Genomic DNA, 25,574 nt, shown 5'->3' on the forward strand with positions numbered 1-25,574 from the left:
CTAGAAACTACACAATCCACAGATACGCGGAAGGAGTAGGGCTTATAGAATAGACAGACGTTGCCCAGCCCCCAGTACGCCCGTACATAAACAGATAGATAAAACACAACCAAGGTATTTTAGTGCTGCCCAGCCAGACCTACTAAACTCCAGAAACATGCAGCCGCGCCCCATTAAATTCATAACCATTAACGCAAAAGGGCTTAATAGCCCCGAAAAGAGATCAGTCGCTTTCACACAGTTATACAAAGCTGGAGGGGATATCATCTGTATCCAGGAGACACATTTCAAAAAAGGGAGGGAGCCTAGGTACATCACTCATAGGTACAACACCTTCTACCTAGCCTCGGGCTGCTCAAAGAAAGGCGGGGTGGGTATCTTCGTCAGGAACACGATCCCCTTCCAACCAACCCAGGTTCTTAAGGACCCCAATGGATCATACCTATTAGTGGTGGGAACATTGTTTAGCTCTTACATCACAATAGCCAATGTCTATCTGCCAAATCAGGGTCAGCACACCATATTCAAACAGCTGACACAACTGATATTAGAACACACAAGAGGCATATTATTTCTGGCAGGTGACTTTAATTTGCCATTGGACCCTTCCCATGACACCTCAACAGGGAAAACCACTATACCGCACAGAGTAATCAAAACCATCAACCTACAACTCCGCTCACTAAAATTACACGACATATGGAGATCATTACACCCAGACACCCGGGATTACACTTTCTTTTCACATCCACATCACGTTTACACCAGAATTGACTACCTCATAACAGACCAGCTAGGCCTCTCCTTGATAGACAACGCCGACATACTGCCAATCACTTGGTCAGACCACGCCCCCGTACAATGCACATTAGAATGGCCAGACGTACCCATAAAACCTCATATGTGGAGACTTGACGACCATACGCTAGATAACCCTTTGCACAAACTGGCAATTGACACAACCTTACGGCACTACTTTAACGAAAACCCACTAGAAGCCCTACCCACCTCCACGACATGGGAATCACACAAATGTATGGTAAGGGGTGAGTTCATAAGGCTTAAAGCTACAGAAACCAAACAGAACAGACAATTTCTGAACTCATCCCTATCTCAGATCTGTTACTGGGAAACTGAGTTAAAGAAGAATACCTCATCTACCACAATATTAAAATCCCTAAATACAGTAAAGACTGAACTGAATATCTTATCAAAGAATACCAGAGAAAGGCATCAATGCTACAACAAAAATACTTTGAGATGAATGATAAAATAGGCTCCTCACTAGCCAAGGCGCTGAAGCGCAAACAAGTAAACACGCATATATACACGCTAACAGATGCATCAGGGCACACACAGAAAGAGAGCGAGAAAATAGCTGAGACTTTCAGACTATACTACGAAACACTTTACAACATCACTAACAAAAGCTCACAATCACACATAGACGCATATTTAAGGGACATCCAACTGCCCACACTCGCTCAAGAGGACTCGGAGCAACTGGACAGACCGATAACAGCTGACGAAATTAAGCTAGCCATCAAGAGTATGCCAAATGGAAAGAGCCCCGGGCCTGATGGACTAGGGGTAAAATACTACAAAGACTTTGCACATCACTTACTAACACCTCTTACACTCCTATTTAACTCATTGTTAAGAGAGGGAGGATTCACAGACCAGATGCTTGAGGCAAACATCACTGTCCTCCCCAAACAGGGTAAAACCCCGGACAGGCCAGAGAATTTCCGCCCGATCTCGCTCCTCAACGTGGATGTAAAGATCTACGCCAAGGTACTAGCCAACAGAATCAATAAGATTCTCCCCGCGCTGATACACCCAGACCAGGTGGGGTTCGTGCCAGGGAGAGAGGCACGCAACAACACGCTGAAAGTGTTACAGCTCGTATCGCACGCGCAGCACCAGAATACACCACTTATACTGGTCTCTACAGACGCTGAAAAGGCGTTCGACCGGGTGCACTGGTCTTTCCTAAAAGCGGTCCTGGCCAGAATGAAGTTTAGTGAAACCTTTATCAAACAGATATTTGCTCTCTATGAAAATCCCTCCGCTAGAGTAAAAGTTAATGGCCTGCTGTCAGAAATGGGACCAGGCAGGGATGCCCACTCTCGCCGCTCCTTTTCGCTATCTCCATAGAGGCATTGGCGCAGAAAATTAGAGAAGACCCCCAGATTTCGGGCATTAAAACTAAATCAAGCACGCACAAATTGGCATTATACACCAATGACGTCCTACTGACACTCACTGACATAGAGACTTCTCTCCCCAGAGTTTTAGACACCTTCAGTGAGTACAGACAACTTTCTAACTTTCACCTTAATGTAGCCAAATCGGAGATACTGAACATTACATACAACCCAGAGGAATTAACCACAGCATTAGGTGCCTGCCCCCTGAGACTACAACAAGAGAAGCTGAAGTACCTAGGGATATACATCTCCCCAGACGCCCAGACTGTCTTCCAAGAAAATTACAAATGTTTAGAAACCACACTGATAGCGGACTTGTCTAGATGGAAGAACAAATCTATCTCCTGGCTAGGACGAATAAATGTCGTTAAGATGAACGTGCTACCCATACTGCTTTACATACTCCAAACGACACCAATCCCCCTCCCAAGGAACTATCTACAAAAAATACAAAACTTAATTGAACAATACATTTGGGGAGGGATCAGACCAAGGGTAGCCAGGAGAACTCTGTATCTGCCCAGGGACAGAGGGGGACTGGGGGTCCCAAACATACTAACGTACAAACAGGAAATCACGCTGGGTAGATTGCTGGACTGGTGCTCTAATGACCCCAACAAAGAATGGGTACGACTGGACTGTGATATTTTAGATACAAACAATGCAGGCCTAGGCGCCTGGATTCTAGAAAAGGACAGGCACACAGCCACAACAAAATACCCCTTACTGATAGACTTCTATTCCACATGGGACAAGATAATAAATACTACAACACATATAACAACTAAACACTCCCCATTGACACCTATTTATCATAATGCCGCACTGCCATGGAACTACCCTGACAATAGAACCACTACTGACACACCCTTAAAAGACTACGTCATCAGGTATTTGACCGACGGACATAAGCTCAAGACATTTACGGACATCTCAGAGGAACAGCCTCACCTGATGTTGAGTTGGTACTCACATATGCGGTTAAACCACTACCTCATGACACATAAACACAGATCCTGCTTAACCAGAACACCTACCACCTTTGAGACCTTATGCCTGAAAGGCACACCAACAGCTCATGCAATCTCATTACTCTACAAACTGCTATTGATAGATGATGCCCGGACACTCCCCTCCTACACGAAGATGTGGGAAAAGGAGTGGCAGACCGAGATAGGATATGAGGACTGGCAGAACACTTTCTTAGTGACCAAGTCAGCCTCAATCTCTATGAGAGTGCAAGAATCCAGCTTCAAATGCCTAGCGAGATGGTACCTCACGCCCAGCAGGCTGCAGAGGATCTACAAACAGGCCTCAGGCAAATGCTGGAGGGACTGTGGCGAATTTGGCACACCAACACACATATGGTGGGATTGCCCTAGGCTAGATGAATACTGGGTCGACGCCCTCAGTCACATGGAACTAGCTTTAGGGAAACCCTTGCAGAACAGCCCAAAAACATTACTGTACCTATCATTGCCCAAATTGCCTTGCAAAGCGAATAGGGCACTACTATTAATTATGCTGAATGGAGCCAAATTATTGATCCCAAAGCATTGGAAATCTAGAGTCACACCGACCCTTAAGGAATGGCAAGAACAAGTAGACACACTACTACGCCTAGAAAGATATCACCACACTCAGCAAGGAACTGTGGACACACACGAGATGATGCTGGAGTGCTGGGCAACACACAGACAACGGACAGTGTAGGATAATGCAGACTACAACATGGACCTCTGACTTCCCCATTGACAATTATCCTCCCCCCCCTCTCTCTCCTTCCCTCCTTTCTCCACCTTTTCTCACCACCTCCGCCTATCCTTCACGAAACATGCACAAGCGAGCCCCAAACAATCCCAGACAATGGGAATACGGAAAGTGAATGACTGCACAAACTTTTCCAGTGGCACACCAGAGACAGGTTCCCCTACACCCCCCCCCCTCTTTCTTCCCTCCTCTTGCTTCTCACTCTCTGGCAACCCTAGCCCATGATTGCATAGCTTGGCGGGAATAGCCGTAGAGCACCAGGGATTAGACATGTGCACGGCTAAAAAATTCGGTTAGTTTTCGGTTTGGATCGATTCAGAATTTTTGAATTTCGGTTCGGATCGAATCGAATTCAGCAAAATTTGAATTAATTCGTTTTGGATTTATTCGGATTCGAATAAATTCGTTTCGGATTTATTCAGATTCGAATAAATTCGGCTGAATTTGGTTCTATTCGGTCCCGAAATTCAGTATGTTTTAGTACACTAACACCGATTTAGTACACTAAGTCACTAACACCCATAAACTACCTATGAACCACTAAACCGAGGCCCCCCCACATCGCAAACCCTATAATAACATTATTTAACCCCTAATCTGCCGACCGTATATCGACGCAACCTACATTATCCCTATGAACCCCTAATCTGCTGTCCCTAACATCGCCGACCCCTACATTATAGTTATTAACCCCTAATCTGCCCCCCCCCCACGTCGCCGCAATCTAACTACAAGTATTAACCCCTAATCTGCCGACCGGATATCGCCGCCGCCTACATTATAGCTATTAACCCCTAATCTGCTGTCCCTAACACTACCGACCCCTACATTATAGTATTTAACCCCTAATCTGCCCCCCCCAACGTCGCCGCAATCTAACTACAAGTATTAACCCCTAATCTGCCGACCGGATATCGCCGCCGCCTACATTATAGCTATTAACCCCTAATCTGCTGTCCCTAACACCGCCGATCCCTACATTATAGTTATTAACCACTAATCTCCCCCCCCAACGTCGCTGCAATCTAACTACAAGTATTAACCCCTAATCTGCCGACCGGATATCACCGCCGCCTACATTATAGCTATTAACCCCTAATCTGCTGTCCCTAACATCGCCGACCCCTACATTATAGTTATTAACCCCTAATCTGCCCCCCCAATGTCGCCGCAATCTAACTACAAGTATTAACCCCTAATCTGCCGACCGTTAATCGCCACCACCTACATTATAGCTATTAAACTCTAATCTGCTGTCCCTAACATCGCCGACCCCTACATTATAGTTATTAACCCCTAATCTGCCCCCCCAACGTCGCCGCAATCTAACTACAAGTATTAACCCCTAATCTGCCTTCCGTTAATTGCCACTACCTACATTATAGCTATTAACCCCAATCTGCTGTCCCTAACATCACCGACCCCTACATTATAGTTATTAACCCCTAATCTGCCCCCCAACGTCGCCGCAATCTAACTACAAGTATTAACCCCTAATCTAACGACCTGATATCGCCGCAACCTAAAATTATAGCTATTAACCCCTAATCTGCTGTCCCTAACATCGCCGACCCCTACATTATAGTTATTAACCCCTAATCTGCCCCCCCCAATGTCGCCGCAATCTAACTACAAGTATTAACCCCTAATCTGCCGACCGTTAATCGCCGCCACTATAATAAATGTATTAACCCCTAAACTGCCGCACTCCCGCCTCGCAAACACTATAATACATTTTATTAACCCCTAATCTGCCCTCCCTAACATCGCCGCCACCTACCTACAATTATTAACCCCTAATCTCCCGCCCCCAACGTCGCCGCTACTATAATAAGGTTATTAACCCCTAAACCTAAGTCTAACCCTAACCCTAACACCCCCTAACTTAAATATAATTTAAATAGAACAAAATAAATTTACTATAGTTAAATAAATTATTCCTATTTAAAACTAAATACTTACCTGTAAAATAAACCCTAAGCTAGCTACAATATAACTAATAGTTACATTGTAGCTATTTTAGAATTTATATTTATTTTACAGGCAACTTTGTATTTATTTTAACTAGGTACAATAGTTATTAAATAGTTAATTACTATTTAATAACTACCTAGCTAAAATAAATACAAATTTACCTGTAAAATAAATCCTAACCTAAGTTACAATTACACTTAACACTACACTATCATTAAATTAATTAAATAAATTAATCCTATTTAAAACTAAATACTTACCTGTAAAATAAACCCTAATATAGCTGCAATATAACTAATAGTTACATTGTAGCTATTTTAGCATTTATATTTATTTTACAGGCAACTTTGTATTTATTTTAACTAGGTAGAATAGCTATTAAATAGTTATTGACTATTTAATAGCTACCTAGTTAAAATAATTACAAAATTACCTGTAAAATAAATCCTAACCTAAGTTACAATTAAACCTAACACTACACTATCATTAAATAAATTAACTACAATTATCTACAATGAAATAAACTAAACTAAAGTACAAAAAAACCCACTAAATTACAAAAAACAAACACTAAATTACAAAAAATAAAAAAATATTACAAGAATTTTAAACTAATTACACCTAATCTAAGCCCCCTAATAAAATAACAAAGCCCCCCAAAATAAAAAAAATGCCCTACCCTATACTAAATTACAAAAGTTAACAGCTCTATTACCTTACCAGCCCTTAAAAGGGGCTTTTGCGGGGCATGCCCCAAAGAAAACAGCTCTTTTGCCTGTAAAAAAACCACAATACCCCCCCACATTACAACCCACCACCCACATACCCCTACTCTAACCCAAACCCCCCTTAAATAAACCTAACACTACCCCCCTGAAGATCTCCCTACCTTGAGTCATGTTCACCCAGCCGGGCCGAAGTCTTCATCCGATGGGGCAGAAGAGGACATCCAGACCGGCAATTTTAAACTAATTACAGCTAATCTAAGCCCCCTAATAAAATAACAAAGCCCCCCAAAATAAAAAAATGCCCTACCCTATACTAAATTACAAAAGTTAACAGCTCTATTACCTTACCAGCCCTTTAAAGAGCCTTTTGCTGGGGTATGCCCCAAAGAAAACAGCTCTTTTGCCTGTAAAAAAAAAATACAATACCCCCCACATTACAACCCACCACCCACATACCCCTACTCTAACCCAAACCCCCCTTAAATAAACCTAACACTACCCCCATGAAGATCTCCCTACCTTGAGTCGTGTTCACCCAGCCGGGCCGAAGTCTTCATCCGATGGGGCAGAAGAGGACATCCAGACCGGCAGAAGTCTTCATCCAAGCGGGGCAAGAAGAGGTCTTCCATCCATCAGAAAAGTACCAAAATACAAACAAACACTAAATTACCAAAAATAATAAAATATTACAAGAATTTTAAACTAATTACACCTAATCTAAGCCCCCTACTAGCTATTAATATAGCTACAATATAACTAATAGTTACATTGTAGCTATTTTAGGATTTATATTTATTTTACAGGCAATTTTGTATTTATTTTAACTAGGTACAATAGTTATTAAATAGTTAATAACTATTTAATAACTACCTAGCTAAAATAAATACAAATTTACCTGTAAAATAAATCCTAACCTAAGTTACAATTACACCTAACACTACACTATCATTAAATTAATTAAATAAATGAATCCTATATAAAACTAAATACTTACCTGTAAAATAAACCCTAATATAGCTGCAATATAACTAATAGTTACATTGTAGCTATTTTAGGATTTATATTTATTTTACAGGCAACTTTGTATTTATTTTAACTAGGTACAATAGCTATTAAATAGTTATTGACTATTTAATAGCTACCTAGTTAAAATAATTACAAAATTACCTGTAAAATAAATCCTAACCTAAGTTACAATTAAACCTATCACTACACTATCATTAAATAAATTAACTACAAGTACCTACAATTAAATACAATTAAATAAACTAAACTAAAGTACAAAAAAACCCCACTAAATTACAAAAAATAAAAAAAATATTACAAGAATTTTAAACTAATTACACCTAATCTAAGCCCCCTAATAAAATAACAAAGCCCCCCAAAATAAAAAAAATGCCCTACCCTATACTAAATTACAAAAGTTAACAGATCTATAACCTTACCAGCCCTTAAAGGGGCCTTTTGCGGGGCATGCCTCAAAGAAAACAGCTCTTTTGCCTGTAAAAAAAAAAAAATACCCCCCCCCCATAAAATTACAACCCACCACCCACATACCCCTACTCTAACCCAAACCCCCATTAAATAAACCTAACACTACCCCCCTGAAGATCTCCCTACCTTGAGTTGTGTTGACCCAGCCGGGCCGAAGTCTTCATCCAATGGGGCAGAAGAGGACATCCAGACCGGCAGAAGTCTTCATCCAAGCGGGGCAAGAAGAGGTCTTCCATCCATCAGAAAAGTACCAAAAAACAAACACTAAATTACCAAAAATAATAAAATATTACAATAATTTTAAACTAATTACACCTAATCTAAGCCCCCTACTATATATAACTGTTACATTGTAGCTATTTTAGGATTTATATTTATTTTACAGGCAACTTTGTATTTATTTTAACTAGGTACAATAGTTATTAAATAGTTAATAACTATTTAATAACTACCTAGCTAAAAAAAATACAAATTTACCTGTAAAATAAATCCTAACCTAAGTTACAATTACACCTAACACTACACTATCATTAAATTAATTAAATAAATGAATCCTATTTAAAACTAAATACTTACCTGTAAAATAAACCCTAATATAGCTACAATATAACTAATAGTTACATTGTAGCTATTTTAGGATTTATATTTATTTTACAGGCAACTTTGTATTTATTTTAACTAGGTAAAATAGCTATTAAATAGATATTTACTGTTTAATAGCTACCTAGATAAAATAATTACAAAATTACCTGTAAAATAAATCCTAACCTAAGTTACAATTAAACCTAACACTACACTATCATGAAATAAATTAAATAAATTAACTACAAGTACCTACAATTAAATACAATGAAATAAACTAAACTAAAGTACAAAAAAACAAACACTAAATTACAAAAAATAAAAAAATATTACAAGAATTTTAAACTAATTACACCTAATCTAAGCCCCCTAATAAAATAACAAAGCCCCCCAAAATAAAAAAAATGCCCAACCCTATACTAAATTACAAAAGTTAACAGCTCTATTACCTTACCAGCCCTTAAAAGGGCCTTTTGCGGGGGCATGTCCCAAAGAAAACAGCTCTTTTGCCTGTAAAAAAAACACAATACCCCCCCCCACATTACAACCCACCACCCACATACCCCTACTCTAACCCAAACCCCCCTTAAATAAACCTAACACTACCCCCTGAAGATCTCCCTACCTTGTCTTCACCCAGCCGGACTGATCGGAACAGCCAATAGAATGCGAGGTCAATCTGATTGGCTGATTGGATCAGCCAATCGGATTGAACTTGAATCTGATTGGCTGATTGAATCAGCCAATCAGATTTTTCCTACCTTAATTCCGATTGGCTGATAGAATCCTATCAGCCAATCGGAATTCAAGGGACCCCATCTTGGATGACGTCACTTAAAGGTACAGTCATTTAGTCGTCGGATCAAGAAAGAAGAGGATGCTCCGCCTCGGATGTATTCAGGATGCTGCCCCTCCACTCCAGATGGATGAACATAGAAGATGCCGCCTGGATCAAGACTTCTGATGAATGGAAGACCTCTTCTTGCCCCGCTTGGATGAAGACTTCTGCCGGTCTGGATGTCCTCTTCTGCCACATCGGATGAAGACTTCAGCCCGGCTGGGTGAAGACAAGGTAGGGAGATCTTCAGGGGGGTAGTGTTAGGTTTATTTAAGGGGGGTTTGGGTTAGAGTAGGGGTATGTGGGTGGTGGGTTGTAATGTGGGGGGGGGGGTATTGTGTTTTTTTTTTACAGGCAAAAGAGCTGTTTTCTTTGGGGCATGCCCCCGCAAAAGGCCCTTTTAATGGCTGGTAAGGTAATAGAGCTGTTAACTTTTGTAATTTAGTATAGGGTAGGGCATTTTTTTATTTTGGGGGGCTTTGTTATTTTATTAGGGGGCTTAGATTAGTTGTAATTAGTTTAAAATTCTTGTAATATTTTTTTATTTTTTGTAATTTAGTGTTTGTTTTTTGTACTTTAGTTTATTTCATTGTATTTAATTGTAGGTACTTGTAGTTAATTTATTTAATTTATTTCATGATAGTGTAGTGTTAGGTTTAATTGTAACTTAGGGTAGGATTTATTTTACAGGTAATTTTGGAATTATTTTAACTAGGTAGCTGTTAAACAGTAAATATCTATTTAATAGCTATTTTACCTAGTTAAAATAAATACAAAGTTGCCTGTAAAATAAATATAAATCCTAAAATAGCTACAATGTAACTATTAGTTATATTGTAGCTATATTAGGGTTTATTTTACAGGTAAGTATTTAGTTTTAAATAGGATTAATTTATTTAATTAATTTAATGATAGTGTAGTGTTAGGAGTAATGGTAACTTAGGTTAGGATTTATTTTACAGGTAAATTTGTATTTATTTTAGCTAGGTAGTTATTAAATAGTTATTAACTATTTAATAACTATTGTACCTAGTTAAAATAAATGCAAAGTTGCCTGTAAAATAAATATAAATCCTAAAATAGCTACAATGTAACTATTAGTTATATTGTAGCTATATTAATAGCTAGTAGGGGGCTTAGATTAGGTGTAATTAGTTTAAAATTATTGTAATATTTTATTATTTTTGGTAATTTAGTGTTTGTTTGTTTTTTGGTACTTTTCTGATGGATGGAAGACCTCTTCTTGCCCCGCTTGGATGAAGATTTCTGCCGGTCTGGATGTCCTCTTCTGCCCCATCGGATGAAGACTTCGGCCCGGCTGGGTGAACACAACTCAAGGTAGGGAGATCTTCAGGGGGGTAGTGTTAGGTTTATTTAAGGGGGGTTTGGGTTAGAGTAGGGGTATGTGGGTGGTGGGTTGTAATGTGGGGGGGGTATTGTGCTTTTTTTTACAGGCAAAAGAGCTGTTTTCTTTGGGGCATGCCGCGCAAAAGGCCCTTTTAAGGGCTGGTAAGGTAATAGAGCTGTTAACTTTTGTAATTTAGTATAGGGTAGGGCATTTTTTATTTTGGGGGGCTTTGTTATTTTATTAGGGGGCTTAGATTAGGTGTAATTAGTTTAAAATTCTTGTAATATTTTTTTATTTTTTGTAATTTAGTGGGGGTGTTTTTGTACTTTAGTTTAGTTTATTTAATTGTATTTAATTGTAGGTACTTGTAGTTAATTTATTTAATGATAGTGTAGTGCTAGGTGTAATTGTAACTTAGGTTAGGATTTATTTTACAGGTAAATTTGTATTTATTTTAGCTAGGTAGTTATTAAATAGTTATTAACTATTTAATAACTATTGTACCTAGTTAAAATAAATACAAAGTTGCCTGTAAAATAAATATAAATCCTAAAATAGCTACAATGTAACTATTAGTTATATTGTAGCTATATTAATAGCTAGTAGGGGGCTTAGATTAGGTGTAATTAGTTTAAAATTCTTGTAATATTTTATAATTTTTGATAATTTAGTGTTTGTTTGTATTTTGGTACTTTTCTGATGGATGGAAGACCTCTTCTTGCCCCGCTTGGATGAAGACTTCTGCCGGTCTGGATGTCCTCTTCTGCCCCATCGAATGAAGACTTCAGCCCTGCTGGGTGAATACGACTCAAGGTAGGGAGATCTTCAGGGGGGTAGTGTTAGGTTTATTTAAGGGGGGTTTGGGTTAGAGTAGGGGTATGTGGGTGGTGGGTTGTAATGTATGGGGGTGGTGTTTTTTTTTACAGGCAAAAGAGCTGTTTTCTTTGGGGCATGCCCTGCAAAAGGCCCTTTTAAGGGCTGGTAAGGTAATAGAGCTGTTAACTTTTGTAATTTAGTATAGGGTAGGGCATTTTTTTATTTTGGGGGGCTTTGTTATTTTATTAGGGGGCTTAGATTAGCTGTAATTAGTTTAAAATTGCCGGTCTGGATGTCCTCTTCTGCCCCATCGGATGAAGACTTCGGCCCGGCTGGGTGAACATGACTCAAGGTAGGGAGATCTTCAGGGGGGTAGTGTTAGGTTTATTTAAGGGGGGTTTGGGTTAGAGTAGGGGTATGTGGGTGGTGGGTTGTAATGTGGGGGGGGGGTATTGTGTTTTTTTTTTACAGGCAAAAGAGCTGTTTTCTTTGGGGCATGCCCCGCAAAAGGCCCTTTTAAGGGCTGGCAAGGTAATAGAGCTGTTAACTTTTGTAATTTAGTATAGGGTAGGGCATTTTTTTATTTTGGGGGGCTTTGGTATTTTATTAGGGGGCTTAGATTAGGTGTAATTAGTTTAAAATTCTTGTAATATTTTTTTATTTTATGTAATTTAGTGTTTGTTTTTTTTGTAATTTAGTGGGGGGGTTTTTGTACTTTAGTTTAGTTTATTTAATTGTAGATAATTGTAGGTACTTGTAGTTAATTTATTTAATGATAGTGTAGTGTTAGGTTTAATTGTAACTTAGGTTAGGATTTATTTTACAGGTAATTTTGTAATTATTTTAACTAGGTAGCTATTAAATAGTTATTAACTATTTAATAGCTATTGTACCTAGTTAAAATAAATACAAAGTTGCCTGTAAAATAAATATAAATGCTAAAATAGTTACAATGTAACTATTAGTTATATTGCAGCTATATTAGGGTTTATTTTACAGGTAAGTATTTAGTTTTAAATAGGATTCATTTATTTAATTAATTTATTGATAGTGTAGTGTTAGGTGTAATTGTAACTTAGGTTAGGATTTATTTTACAGGTAAATTTGTATTTATTTTAGCTAGGTAGCTATTAAATAGTAATTAACTATTTAATAACTATTGTACCTAGTTAAAATAAATACAAAGTTGCCTGTAAAATAAATATAAATCCTAAAATAGCTACAATGTAACTATTAGTTATATTGTAGCTATCTTAGGGTTTATTTTACAGGAAAGTATTTAGTTTTAAATAGGATTCATTTATTTAACTATAGTAAATTTATTTCATTTTATTTAAATTATATTTAAGTTAGGGGGTGTTAGAGTTAGGGTTAGACTTAGGTTTAGGGGTTAATAACCTTATTATAGTAGCGGCGACGTTGGGGGCGGGAGATTAGGGGTTAATAATTGTAGGTAGGTGGCGGCGATGTTAGGGAAGGCAGATTAGGGGTTAATAAAATGTATTATAGTGTTTGCGAGGCGGGAGTGCGGCGGTTTAGGGGTTAATACATTTATTATAGTCGCGGCGATTAACGGTCGGCAGATTAGGGGTTAATACTTGTAGTTAGATTGCGGCGACGTTGGGGGGGCAGATTAGGGGTTAATAACTATAATGTAGGGGTCGGCGATGTTAGGGACAGCAGATTAGGGGTTAATAGCTATAATTTTAGGTTGCGGCGATATCAGGTCGGCAGATTAGGGGTTAATACTTGTAGTTAGATTGCGGCAACGTTGGGGGGGGCAGATTAGGGGTTAATAACTATAATGTAGGGGTCGGCGATGTTAGGGACAGCAGATTAGGGGTTAATAGCTATAATGTAGGTGGCGGCGATTAACGGTCGGCAGATTAGGGGTTAATACTTGTAGTTAGATTGCAGCGACGTTGGGGGGGGGGCAGATTAGGGGTTAATAACTATAATGTAGGGGTCGGCGATGTTAGGGACAGCAGATTAGGGGTTAATAGCTATAATGTAGGTGGCGGCGATATCCGGTCGGCAGATTAGGGGTTAATACTTGTAGTTAGATTGCGGCGACATTGGGGGGGCAGATTAGGGGTTAATAACTATAATGTAGGGGTCGGCGATGTTAGGGACAGCAGATTAGGGGTTAATAGCTATAATGTAGGTGGCGGCGATATCCGGTCGGCAGATTAGGGGTTAATAAGATAATGCAGGTGTCAGCGATAGCGGGGGCGGCAGATTAGGGGTTAATAAGTGTCAGATTAGGGGTGTTTAGAGACTCGGGGTACATGTTAGGGTGTTAGGTGCAGACTTAGTGTTTCCCCATAGGAAACAATGGGGCTGCGGTGTTAGGTTTTTTTTCAGCCGAAACTCCCATTGTTTCCTATGGGGAAATGCCGAATTTTACCGAGCTAATTCGGATTTATTCGGAGATACGGCAGCTATTTCGGATTCATTCGGTAGATTCGGAAGTATTTTAATTCGGAAATTCGAATCGATCCGAATCTCCGAATTTACCGAATTTTCCGAATTTCCGAATAAATCCGAAACGAACCGCACATGTCTACCAGGGATAATGCACTAATGGACTCTTGGACTTTTAACATACAAGTGCACTTTGAACTGTGTCCTGATCCCTCGGGATTTAAACTCCACATGCTCTATGTAGGTCAGTAATTCATCATGCCCTGGGGAGCCAGGGGAAGAACGACTTTCACGTGTTAGTATTATTCATCACAATTTGCAATGTAATGTTTAAATAATTCTGTATTCGTATATACCTTGGAAAAACTGAAAAGCTTGTAACTATTTGAATACCCTTTAATAAAGCTCTTTTGAAAACAAAAAAAATAAAACAATATACACTATGGTTCTCCCTTCTTCTTTTTAAACTCGAGGAAACTGGGCTGCAAGAGTGCAAACGGGAATAAAGCTAAAAGGGACAACACAGCGAATACTACTAAATCATCACTACAATAAAAACAGGCAGCTTTTCACACTTTGGCCACCGTGATCCCCTTACCTCATAAGATTGAGGTCACGTCTTGTGAGTATTGCGGGAAACCATTTGTATGAAGCTGATTATCTACTAGCAACTGTAGCATCTTTTTGGGACTCATTATATTTACTTTCGCCTAGATTACGAGTCTTGCGTTATGAGCTGTGCGGTGCTACCGTGCAGTTTTTTCTCACCGCTCCCTTACCTGCAGCGCTGGTATTACGGGTTTTTACAAACCCGGTGTTAAAAGGCAAGAAGTGAGCGTAGAGCAAAATTATGCTCCATACCTCACTCAAATACCAGCGCTGCTTAAGTCAGCGGTGAACTGGTCATACGTGCTCATGCACAATTTCCCCATAGACATCAATGGTGAGAGCCGGCTGAAATTTTTTTCGAACACCTGCAATAAAGCAGCGTAAAACTCAGTAATGCAGCCCCATTGATTCCTATGGGGAAACACATTTTATGTTTACACCAACACCCTAACATGAACCACAAGTCTAAACACTCTTATCTTGCACTTATTAACCCCTAATCTGTCGCCCCCCACATCGCCGGCACCTACATTATATTTATTAACCCCTAATATGCTGCCCCCAACATCGCCGACACCTACATTATATTTATTAACCCCTAATCTGCCGCCACCCACCTACATTTATTAACCCCTAATCTGCTGTCCCCAACGCCGCCGCCACTATATTAAATGTATTAACCCCTAAATCTAAGTCTAACCCTAACACTCCCTAGCTTAAACATAATTCAAATAAATATAAATAAAATTCCTATCATTAACTAAATTATTCCTATTTAAAACTAAATACTTACCTATAAAATAAACCCTAAGCTAGCTACAATATAACTAATAGTTGCATTGTAGCTAGCTTAGGGTTTATTTTTATTTTACAGGCAAGTTTGTATTTATTTTAACTAGGTAGAATAGTTACTAAATAGTTATTTAATATTTACTAACTACCTAGTTAAAATAAATACAAATTTACCTGTAAAATAAAACCTAACCTATGTTACAATAACACCTAACACTACACTACAATTAAATCAATTCCCTACATTAAATACAATTAAATAAATTAAATTAGCTAAATTACAAACCCCCTCCCCCACTAAATTACAGAAAATAAAAAACAAATGACAGATCTTTAAACTAATTACACCTAATCTAAGAGCCCTATCAAAATAAAAAAGCCCCCCAAAATAAAAAAAAAACCTAACCTAAACTAAACTACCAATAGCCCTTAAAAGGGCCTTTTGCGGGGCATTACCCCAAAGAAATCAGCTCTATTGCTGCCCAAAGCCCTAACCTAAAAAATAAACCCACCCAATACACCCTTAAAAAATCCTAAAACTAACCCCCGAAGATTCACTTACCGGGAGAAGTCTTCATCCAAGCGGCAAGATGTCCTCAACGAATCCGGCAGAAGTGGTCCTCCAGATGGGCAGAAGTGGTCCTCCAGACGGGCAGAAGTCTTCAGACAGCATTTTCTTTCTTCATCCTTCCGATGCAGAACAGCTCCATCTTCAAGACATCCGGCGCGGAGCATCCTCTTCAAACAATGGCTTCTTCGGAATGAATATCTATTTAAGTGACATCATCCAAGATGGCGTCCCTTAGATTCCGATTGGCTGATAGAACTCTATCAGCCAATCGGAATTAAGGTAGAAAAAATCCTATTGACTGATGCAATCAGTCAATAGGATTGAACTTCAATCCTATTGGCTGATCCAATCAGCCAATAGGATTGAGCTTGCATTCTATTGGCTGATTGGAACAGCCAATAGAATGCCAGCTCAATACTATTGGCTGATTGCAATAGCCAATAGGATTTTTTCTACCTTAAGGATTTTTTCTACCTTAAGAATTCTATCAGCCAATCGGAATCTAAGGGATGCCATCTTGGATGACGTCACTTGAAGAGATATTCATTCCGAAGAAGTCATTGTTTGAAGAGGATGCTCCGCGCCGGATGTTTTGAAGATGGAGCCGCTCCATGTCGGATGGATGAAGATAGAAGATGCCGTCTGGAGGAAGACTTCTGCCCATCTGGAGGACCACTTCTGCCCATCTAGAGGACCACTTCTGCCGGCTTCATTGAGGACATCTTGCTGCTTGGATGAAGACTTCTTCCGGTAAGTGAATTTTCGGGGGTTAGTGTTAGGATTTTTTTAAGGGTATATTGGGTGGGTTTATTTTTTAGGTTAGGGCTTTGGGCAGCAATAGAGCTAAATGCCCTTTTAAGGGCAATGCCCATCCAAATGCCCTTTTCAGGGCAATGGGGAGCTTAAGTTTTTTTACTTAGGCTTTTATTTGGGGGGTTGGTTGTCTGGGTGGTGGGTTTTACTTTTGGGGGGGTTATGTGTATTTTCTTTACAGGTAAAAGAGATTTCTTTGGGGCAATGCGCCGCAAAAGGCCCTTTTAAGGTCTATTGGTAGTCTAGTTTAGGCTAGGGTTTTTTTAATTTTGGGGGGGCTTTTTTATTTTGATAGGGCTCTTAGATTAGGTGTAATTAGTTTAAAGATCTGTAATTTGTTTTTCATTTTCTGTAATTTAGTGTTTTTTTGTGATTTAGATAATTTAATTTATTTAATTGTATTTAATGTAGGGAATTGATTTAATTGTAGTATAGTGTTAGGTGTTATTGTAACATAGGTTAGGTTTTATTTTACAGGTAAATTTGTATTTATTTTAGCTAGGTAGTTAGTAAATAGTTAATAACTGTTTAGTAACTATTCTACCTAGTTAAAATAAATACAAACTTGCCTGTAAAATAAAAATAAACCCTAAGCTAGCTACAATGTAACTATTAGTTATATTGTAGCTAGCTTAGGGTTTATTTTATAGGTATTTAGTTTTAAATAGGAATAATTTAGTTAATGATAGGAATTTTATTTATATTTATTTAAATTATATTTAAGTTAGGGGGTGTTAGGGATAGACTTAGATTTAGGGGTTAATACATTTAATATAGTGGCAGCTACGTTGGGGACGGCAGATTAGGGGTTAATAAATGTAGGTGGGTGGCAGCTATGTTGGGGGCAGCAGATTAGGGGCTAATAAATATAATGTAGGTTGCGGCGATGTCCGAAGCGGAAGATTAGGGGTTAATAAGTATAATGTAGGTGGTGGCGATGTTAGGGGCGGCAGATTAGGGGTTACCTATACCTGCAAGACTTGTAATACCAGCGGGCATAAAAAAGCAGCGTTAGGACCTGTTAACGCTGCTTTTTTACCTTAACGCACAACTCGTAATCTAGCCGATTCTCTCTTTACACTGAACTCTAGATTTTGAAGCACTAGTAGTGCAGTGCTTTGAGATCTTATGTTTCAGTCTTATTCGTTTTCAGTGCTAGTTACGTGACATTGTGTTTCCTTAGTACAAGTTTAATAACCATAAGTTGTATCTTCATATATTTATTTATTTATTTTTATTTATTTATTTATCTTTAAGAGTCATTCTGTTAGCGCAAGTTTTTACCTGTTTTCTTCTTTTTTTTTATACAGTATATAAATATATATATATATGGCACTTCACCAAGGTAAACTTTAATTATCAGATACCCAAGTACCACAAAATATGATGATAGAGTGTTTTTACTAAACTTAACTGAAATAAGATGGTTTGTTTATTTAAAAAAATTCCCATGAAGAACCAACAAAAGTATTTGAAACCACAAAAATAAAGTAACAAAAAAATAAAATAAAAAATAGAGAACAGGATGTAAAGCAATTGTCATATCTATTAATTGTATCAGCATTAGTTAAAAAAAAGGAACCTTGTCATACAAAGCCATGAGAATAATAATTTATTACCGTTTACAGTTTTCAAACTGTATTAACAAGTAGGATAGAAATATATAAAAAAAAAGCAGCATAGAAAAATATTGTTAAAAAAAATAGCTGATGTATAAACATAATGTGATTCCACCTTTGAATCTCCGTCACCTTCTCTTTAATAACCACAAATTAAGAAAATGATCTTCTATCATATCAGTATCATTTGCTGTTGATTTGGACTTAAAGGATTACTTTCTGTTATAATTTTTAAGCTAAACAACTAACATATTAAAGTTAATAAACATTAATTAAAACCTACTGACCTATATTTTCTCCAAAACGAAGTTTCATAACGTTCTAAAAGTTATATCTTTTATTCGCTGATGATGTCACGTTATCCTGCCCACTATTTTCAGCACTGAGTGTTCAAAATACTTAAACCAATAACTTTGTGTTTAAAGCGCCATTTTGAAACCTAGGTATTGTAAACGGATTGGTACAGAGCAAAGGATACCCACGGAGTGGGTTTGGAAAACAAATTTGCAGACAAGATTTCTGATATACGGTAGAGATATGTTAATGAAATGCTATTGATAAAAAGCGTATTTGGGGTAGTTAGTTAGTAACAGGCATAGAAAATATTTACTTACAGTGGCCCTTTAATAATGCAAAGATTTCCGTGATCTTTAAAACTATAATTTGTATTATACACAGTTTTTAAAAGCCTGAATAATACAGCTAAAACCTTAAAGAGACACTAAACCCACATTTTTACTTTCATAATTCGTATAGAGCATGCAATTTTAAGCAGCTTTCTAATTTACTCCCTTTAGCAATTTTTATTAGTTTATTCGTTTTAACCTCTTGCTATCTTTATTTTAAAAAGCAGGAATCTAAGCTAAGGAGCCCGCCCATTTTTGGTTCAGCACCTAGGTTGTGCATGCTGATTGGTGGCTAAATGTAGCCACCAATCAGCAAGCACTATCCAGGGTCTGAACCAAAAATGCTCCATTTGGGACCAGTGCTATTTTTACATTTCTGCACTGTTTGTGTTTAGCTGTAATTTTCCTCTTATTTACTGTACCCACACATATTATATACAGTTTTTCTCGCCATTAAATGGATTTACTAAAGATACCATTATTTTCATATCTTATAATTAACTATAACACTTTTTATAAAATATGATGAAAAAATGGAAAAAATAAACACTTTTTCTAACTTTGACCCCCAAAATCTGTTACACATCTACAACTACCAAAAAACACCCATGCTAAATAGTTTCTAAATTCTGTCCTGAGTTTAGAAATACCCAATGTTTACATGTTCTTTGCTTTTTTTGCAAGTTATAGGGCCATAAATACAAGTAGCACTTTGCTATTTCCAAACCATTTTTTTTTTTTTTCAAAATTAGCGATAGTTACATTGGAACCCTTGATATGTATATATTTTTTTAGTAGACAACCCAAAGTATTGATCTAGGCCCATTTTGGTATATTTCATGCCACCATTTCACCGCCAAATGAGAAAAAAAAAATTGTTACCTTTTTCACAAACTTATTAACAAACTTTAGGTTTCTCACTGAAATTATTTACAAAAAGCTTCTGCAATTATGAGGGGGTTTGGGGGGTTAGACTTGGGCTCTTTTTTTTTTTAGATTAGCGATTTCTGGGCACTCTTAAAAGAGCTGAATTCCCTTTTAAGGGCAGTAAAAGAGCTGAATTCCCTTTTAAGGGCAGTAAAAGAGCTGAATGCCCTTTTAAGGGCAGTAAAAGAGCTGAATTCCCTTTTAAGGGCAGTAAAAGAGCTGAATGCCCTTTTAAGGGCAGTAAAAGAGCTGAATGCCCTTTTAAGGGCAATGCCCACATAAATGCCCCTTTGGGGGCAATGGGTAGTTAAGGATTTTTTAGTGTTAGTTTTTTTTTATTTTGGGGGGTTTAGTGGGTGGGTGTTTTTACTGCAAAAAGAGCTGTTTTACTTAGGGCAATGCCCTACAAAAGGCTCTTTTAAGGGCTATTAACATTAGATTGGGTGGTTATTATTATTATTTTATTATTATTTTTTGGTTATTTGTAGCGTGCCAACAGATTCCGGGGTGTTTTTATTTTGGGGGGCCTTTTTATTTTCATAGGGATTAAGTTTAATTTAATTTTTTTATTTTTGATAATTTGGTTTATTATTTTATGTAATGTTAGACTTTTTTATTTTTTGTAATCTTAGATTAATTTAAATTTAGTTTTTTTTTATTTTTAAGTAATGTTAGATTTTTTATTTTAATTGTAACTTAGTATTTTTTTTTTTTTTAAATAATGTTTTTATTGAGGTTTACAATACATACAATTAAACAACTTATGTACATTAGATATAATCATACCCAATATCACAATGTGAGGGTATTGAACAGAATACAGAGTAACATAAATGGTATATCACAAATTGAAGTTACAACCTCTTTTTTTTCCCCATAGAGAATTTGTTAGGAATGAAAGCTGTGTAACCAATAGACAAGGAATGTCTTAATGCAGTCATGGTTTAACAATGATAAAATTTAATAGATATGGTATACACTGTATGTAGGTGAATACATGCGCTAAATGTGCGTGTGTATATCTGGGTGTTAATAAAAAGGACTTGTGGATATAATACAATGCAACATCTGAGGGAGATGCACCGAACATGGCGGTAAAACAGGGGCAAAGATGTAGTAAGGGAGCAGGAGGGGAGTTAAAAAAAAGGGGGGGGGAATAGAGGTAGGGGATAAGGATAGAACGAAAAGATGAGAGGTTGAGAAAATCAAGGGGTCTAATTGGCCCTTCCCCAATTTTAGGTTCAGGGTAATTTAATTTTTTTCCACAGTTCCCAAGCTTGGCAATGCAAGGAAACCTTATTATTTGCGGTGAAGATGGGACTTTCCATTACTTCCATGTAATCCATAATTTTAGTGATATCATGCCAGTTAGGGATATTGGTTTGTTTCCAAAGATGGGCAATAGCAAGTTTAACAGCCGACAGTAGATAGATGCTGAGGAGGCCCACAGGGGAAAGAGGAGATCCCACATCCAAATGGAATAATACTTTATGTGGCCCCGACCAGAGGGTCGGATCCACACCAGTACACTTATGAGAGAGCATAACCCATAAGGGCTGCAGAATAGGGCATTCCCACCATACGTGCACTGGCGAGCCTACCTGGCCGCATCCTCTCCAACAGAGCGGAGAGTTTATATAGGATATTTTGAAAAGTCTTAGCGGAGTCATGTGCCATTGCATGCATATCTTGAGGTACAGTTCTAGTAGTGTGACAAATTGAAGAGCTTGTTTGGTTACCAACATGGCTCTAGACCAATCTTCTTGAGTAGTTTGAAACTGTAGATCTCTTTCCCACGCAATTATGTAGGCCGATTTAAGATAAGTGGGAGGGTTAAGAATATCTTGGTAAGATATTGACAGAGCCTTAGGAATTTTTTTGGCTGTACGCCATCTTTGCTCCCATCTTGTGGGTGCTTGTAAAGGAAGGGTCGTGAATTCCCATGAGTGTAGAAGGCTTTTCAGTCTCCAGAACTCAAATTGTAACAGTTGAGAGGGCTGAAACGTGGAGCGGAAGTGTGCGAGGGTCATTAGTTGTCTATTAGGAAATAGATCTTGGCCTCCATTACATATGCAGCGTCTCCCGCAAAATCCTCCGCCACCATATTTTACGCGATTTTGGTATTACATATACGGCGTAGCATACAAGTTATGCGCATATATTTCACCCTTCGGACATATATTTTTTACCCATAGACTAACATAGAACAGATGCGCAATTTGGTATCCAATATACAACGTAAGGACTTACGCGCGCAGAATTCAGAAAATCTACTCCATTCTTATCTCGCCACATATCGCAGGCGCAGCAACCCTTGCACTGACTAAAAAAGCAATGTAACTCCCTGAAGGCCTAACAAACGCATGCGCAATCACATACATATCAGCCGCAAATATCAAACAGTTAAATCTCTTCTAAGCATTTATTATTCCTGCCCCTGCAAGTGTGTCAAACCAATCACAAACAGCACAACCTCTCACCTGCAGCCTTAAAACACCTGGCAATGCAAACCCTCATTAGCCACCATCTTTACATACTGCGGATTTCTACTGCATGTAAGTGAAACTACTACATCCCACCCCACTTCCCTTAACCACCCTAATTACTGAAAATGTCTCATCTGTTTAATTCATGTTTAGGTCACTATGATTTATTGACTATCATTAATAAGACTGAAAATGGATGTTTATACCTTATGTTCACACCTTCTGTAAATAAATTATTATTTATATATATATACCCATGTGTCAATTTATATTGGATGTGAGAAACCTTGATTTACATATTATAAGTGAATATTACTATATGTACCCTTCATACACAACTATGTGATGTGGTTTTTAGAACATGAATATGTCATAAACATGATAATATTACCTTTTTTTGCCATTTCCATACAGGTCTTATTATATGTTTTAACAATATTAGTGTACTAAAACACACCTCACATGGATGTGGATGACAATTATATTGTAAATAACAGAGGACAAGATTTATGGTGAACTTTAAGAATATTTATTTCTTTTTTGGCTTCTTAGATGAGGGAGCTGAGGTGACTGTAGTGGATTGCCTTGTTCTCCTGGTTTGAGAGGATTCTGATGTTTTTGCTGGTGTGCTGGCCACAGATGATAGGCTGGATTCAGTGTCCTGCTGGTGTGTAAAGTGCTCAACCAACACACCCAAGAGTTGATTTTGTTCTCGCCATCTATTGTCCATCTGCATCTGCATATCAGACAGAATTCACATCATCTGTGACTGGTTTTGAACACTTCCACTTAATGATGCTGCCATGTCCCTCTGCAGCTCTATTCTACGTTTGTGTAACATCTCTTGGCTCCTGAAGAACCTCTCTTGGCTCTTGTGGAACCACTCTTGGCCTCTTTGTCTCCTCTCGGAGATTGTTATGAGCCTCCTCTGGAGTGCAATGTATTCCTCACCCATAGGAGAATACAATGCATCCACAGGCTCTTGAGCAGCAGGGCTTCTAGTTGCTTGAGGTGCAGATTATTATTATCATTATTATGTTCAGCTGCATCTGCTGGTTCTGGTGGGACAGGTTCAGCTGCATCTGCTGGTTCTGGTGGGACAGGTTCAGCTGCATCTGCTGGTTCTGGTGGGACAGGTTCATCTGTATCTGCTGGTGCTTGAGTACTTTCAGCTATATTTTCATCTGCAGATGGTGGAGCTCTCCCAAGTGATGAGGATGGTGGAACTCGCCCAAGTGATGAGGATGGTGGAGCTCTCAGGGTTGATTGATAGTCCCACTGATGACCAGTGTGTGACCACTCAGCCTGTCCAGTTGGCACTTCTTGTGACATAGTCTGTGGGTAAAAGCCATGACTGCCCTGAGATTGTGTTGGGGGGGGGGGGGTAAATACATGGACCCTTTGTGGCTGTATTGGCTCCCCCTCAAAGCCAAAAGAAGAATATTCCTCTGGCCAGGAATCTTGCCAGGGGTCATATGGCAATGGTGGTGGCATCACTCCCGGGTCCTCAACTGAAGCCATCCAACCCTGCTTATGCCGGGGAGCATACTGTTCATGTGGTTGCCTGAAGACTGGTGGTGGTGGCTGCATGCCTGTGACTGGTGGTGGTGGTGGTGGCGGCATGCCTGTTTGTATCCTCGTGACAGGAGGTTCTGTGGAGGAGTCAAATGATGAGAGGGATTAGTACAGTCAGATATATGTCCATGTGGGCATACAATGTACATTGAAACATGCTAGGGCCTATACTGATTCTCATGTCAAACTCTATAACATGCATGTGCACATTGTGATTTGTGCTATGAGGGATTTTAATATGCGCAGTATACAGGTATGTGTTTCATACAATAGTTATGTGTACATGTCAATGATGGAAAAAATGTGTTCTTTAAGTGACACTATGGTCACACAATTTACTTGCCTGATGTAGGCACAGAACCTGCTTTCTTGAGCTAAAAGGCTATAGTGCCCATTTACTGAAAACTCTACATGTGGCTTGTGGCCTGTGTTACTCTGAGACATGTTAGTATTGCACTATTCCACCTCATATCATGAATTGCATTGTGTTAAGTAGCATTAATGTCAAATATAATTGCAGATGTTTTTGTTAGTAGGCCAAATACCATGCTCCTCATTGTGTACATGAATGTGTGATATTAAAGGATGTTATATCTCAAATACAAATAATACTGGTGTGTGGGATGTTACTCACCAGCATGATGTGCTGTGGTTGCAGCCCCTGAGTCACGAGCCCCTCCTGCCAGGTGTTATACTCTATGTCCAGGGATGGACCACCGCCTGTTCCGCTCTGGTGCATAGCTTCCTGTCCCATCTTTTCTTTCACCCACCTCTTGCAGTCATTTCACCGCTTTTTAAGGCCCTCAACAGTCCTCCTCTGCGGGGCCACACTGTTGACGGCATCCTCTACCGCCAACCATGCAGTTTTTCACCTTTTGGCACTGCCTTTGCCCTTCTCCTGCCCAAAGAGGGCACTGTAATTGTCCATGATGGCCTGGACTAGGGCAACATTTTTATCAAATGAGAAGTTGGGACATCTCAGCCTCTCATCCTCCATGGGTACTTGGCTTCCTCCCTGTGATGTCCCTGGTGTGGGTTCCTCCCTATCCTCTCCCTCCTCCCCCCTTCTGTCCCCATGTGCACCCTCTGTCCCTCTCCTAGATCTGCCTGGTCTCTGGGGCTCTCGGGCATCTCCCTTCCCATCATCCCTTCCAACTCTCCCTCTCCCCACTCCACTTACTCCCTGACGGGGACCCAACTGCTCCTCCTGTCCTCTCCAATACTCCTCTCCCTGCCACTCCTCTCCCCTCCTCCACTCCGTCCTACTTCTCCCTGCCATCCTCGCACTAAATCACACTACACACACTCACACTCACTCCCAGTTCAATCACACACAATCACAACCAAACACTCAGCCTATCACACTGTAAAA

The sequence above is a fragment of the Bombina bombina genome, chromosome 2, assembly GCF_027579735.1.
Source record: "Bombina bombina isolate aBomBom1 chromosome 2, aBomBom1.pri, whole genome shotgun sequence".
Classification (NCBI taxonomy): domain Eukaryota; kingdom Metazoa; phylum Chordata; class Amphibia; order Anura; family Bombinatoridae; genus Bombina; species Bombina bombina.